This window comes from Phalaenopsis equestris, unplaced genomic scaffold, assembly GCF_001263595.1.
Source record: "Phalaenopsis equestris unplaced genomic scaffold, ASM126359v1 Scaffold201194, whole genome shotgun sequence".
In the NCBI taxonomy this organism is placed as follows: domain Eukaryota; kingdom Viridiplantae; phylum Streptophyta; class Magnoliopsida; order Asparagales; family Orchidaceae; genus Phalaenopsis; species Phalaenopsis equestris.
The window spans coordinates 13,219-16,888 of NW_018220973.1; positions in this window are offsets into that span (position 1 = coordinate 13,219).

The window sequence follows — 3,670 nt, forward strand, 5'->3', positions numbered from 1 at the left end:
TGATATTACATCTTTTCGTCAGTTTGAAGGGTTATAAGTTCTATGCTTATAAGGATATATTATTTTGTACTAGAAGACTGTATCTTCTTAGAAAATGTTCAAACCATGCTTTTCAAGATTAGTTAATAATTCAAACCTTTTACAATGGATTAGTAGGATCACTAAGATCTATTATAGATGCTACTGTGGGTGGATCATTAATGTCAAAACTATTTGTATTTGATGAAGCTTTGATGAAGCATATTCATTAATTGAAGAAATGACTACTGATAATTTTCAATGACCTGATAATTTTCAATGACCCTCTGAAGGGGTAAATCCTAAGAGAATAGTCAGTATTCACGATTCTGATGCAATGTCTATTTTGGCATCTCAAATTGTTGTTATTTCTAAAAAGAGTAATCAAATAGGAGTGAACTATTCTCAAATACTCCCATTATTAGAGGAAAATTCACTAGGACAGATTATTGATACTCAACCATCTTATGAAACTTTAAACGATATAAATAATCAAAATAATAATCCCTATTCTAACTATTTTAACCTTTGATGGAAAAATAACCCTAATTTTAGTTGGAATAATTATAACAATCGGGTGAATCCATCCGAAAATCTTAACAATCAAGGAAATCCTAATTTTTGACTTTATTATCCTATAGGATTTAACTCCAATCCTAACCTACAAGTTAAGGAAAAGAAGTTGACGATGGAAGAAGTGATATTGAATATGGGAAAAGGGGTTGCTAGTAGAAGTATTGAAAATCAATTAAAACATATTGCTACTACACTTAGTAACAGACCTTCTGGAATTTTTTGGGGTACTGTAGAAGTTAATCGAAAAGATCAAAACAAAGAGCAAATTAAAGCTATTCAATTACGAAGTGAAAAAGAAGTTAAAACAAAGATCCAAAGAGAAACTAAAGTTGATGAAGAGAAGGAAGAAATGGAAAAAGATCAATATGAAAATGAACAAATACAGGTTCCTTTAGAAAAACCATTACCTCTGTTTCCTCAAGGACTGACGCAGAAAAATAAAGATAAAAAATTTACAAAATTTTGGGAAATCCTTAAAAAATTAACGATAAATATTCCTTTTGTTGAAGCTTTGGAACAAATGTCAAGTTATATAAAATTTATGAAGCATGTACTAAATAAGAAAATGAAGTTTACAGATCATGAGACTGTTATACTCAGTGAAGAGTGTAGTGCTATTATTCAGAAAAGGCTTCCTAAAACTTAAAAGATCTTGGTAGTTTTACTATACCTTGTGAAATTGGTGAAAAGTTTTATGGAAAAGCTTTATGTGATTTAGGAGCGAGTATCAATCTTATGCCCTTATCGATCTTTAAAAATTTAGATTTGGGAGAAATTTTCCCTACTACTGTAACTCTTCAGTTAGCTGATCGATCAATAACTTATCCACAAGGTGTTATATAATATGTACTAGTAAAAGTGGATAAATTTATTTTCCCTGTAGACTTTATAGTATTGGATATGGAGGAAGATAAAAAGATTCCTATTATTTTAGGGAGACTATTTCTTGCAACAGGAAGAGCTGTAATAGATCTGCAAAAAGAAGAATTAATAATGAGAGTTAATGATCAAGAAGTAAAATTTAATATAGCAAAAGCTATGAAATATCCTGCAATAGAAAAAGCTAATAAATGTTTCAGGATGGAAGTAACTTGTTTTTATGAGTAATGAACAGTTTAAGAATGAGTGTGAAGATAAATTTAAGCAAGGAGAAATTTTTGAGAATGAAGATGAAATATCAGGTGAAGATTTTGATTATATTCAGGGCAAAATTGAAATGTTAGACTTGTTGGAAAACGATAGTAAAAATCTTATTCCTTCAGGTATTAAACTACCTGAACTTGAATTAAAGATATTACCTACCCATTTAAAGTATGTATTTTTTAGGAGAGTCATCTACTTTGCCTTTTATCATATCTTCTGAGTTAACTGAAATTCAAGAACAAAAGTTGATAGAAATGTTGAACAAGTATAAAAAGTGTTGAAGAAAATGAGAAAAATGAATTAATACCAATAAGACAAGTTACTAGGTGGTAAATTTGTATTGACTATAGAAAATTAAATATGACCATCATAAAAGATCACTTTCCTTTACACTTTATAGACCAAATGTTGGATAGATTGGCTGGGAATAAATATTATTGCTTTTTAGATGGATATACCGGTTATCATGAAATTCCAATTGCTCCAGAGGATCAAGAGAAAACAATATTTACAAGCCCATATGGAACATTTGCTTTTCGTAGATTGCCTTTTGGACTATGCAATGCACCTGCAAGATTTCAAAGATGCATTATGTCAATTTTTAGCAATTTTATAGAACATGGAATGGAAGTGTTTATGGATGATTTTTTTGTATTTGGGACTTCGTTTGAGTTATGTCTTAATAATTTAGAAAAAGTTCTGGAAGTATGTGAAAAAGTCAACCTAATATTAAATTGGGAAAAATCTTAATTTATGATTACAGGAAGTATTGTGCTTAGGCATAAAATGTCTGAAAAAGGAATGGAGATAGATCCTGCAAAGATTCAAGTTATAAAAAAATTATCACCGCCTACTAATGTTAAGGGGTGAGAAGTTTTCTAGGACGAACTGATTTTTACAGGCGCTGCATAAAAAATTTTTCAAAAATAACTAAGCCGCTATGCCAACTTTTAGAAAAAGATAAGAAATTTGATTTTGATGAGGAATGCTTAAAAGCATTTGTTAAAAGCATTTTAAAAGCATTTGAATTATTAAAGAAAAAATTATTCACTGCATTTATAATAGTACCACTTGACTCGGAAAAACCATTTAAAATAATGTGCGATGCTAGTGATTATGCTATTGGGGTTGTATTAGGACAAAGACATGAGAAAGTTTTTAAAGTAATATATTATGCTAGTAAGACTCTAAATGATACTCAAATTAGTTATATTACTATTAAAAGAGATTTATTAGCTATTGATTATGCCTTTGATAAATTTAGACATTATTTAATTGGAACTAAATGTATAGTGCATACATATCATTTTGCTATTACATACTTAATGCAAAAGAAGGATGTTAAACCAAGATTAATTAGATGGATACTTCTATTGCAAGAGTTTGATTTTAGCGTGATTGATAGAAAGGGAAAAGATAATCAAATAGTCGATCATCTGTCTAGGATAGAAATAGAAATATTAACTAATTTTGCAAATGAAATTTTTAAAAATTTACCTGATGTACAGTTATATAGTATTGATGAACTGGATGTATCGAGGTATGCTGATATAGTGAATTATATTGTAAGTGATATTTTACCACGTGATATGAAAAATCCACAATTAAAGAAACTTATATATAATTCAAATGACTATTTTTGGGATGACTCATATTTATATAAACAATGTAACGATCTAATTATTAGAAGATGTGTGCCTTATGAAGAAACTCAACAGATAATTGAAAGATGTCATGATTCTGAATTTGGAGGATATTTTAAAACAAATTGAACTGCATATAAGAATTTGTAAGCTGGATTTTATTGGCCTACTATTTTTAAAGATGTTAATGAATATATTAAAATGTGCAATAGATGTCAACGAGTAAGATATATTTCTAGAGAAATATTTCTAGAAGAAAAATACACATTAGAAGTTGAAATTTTTGATGT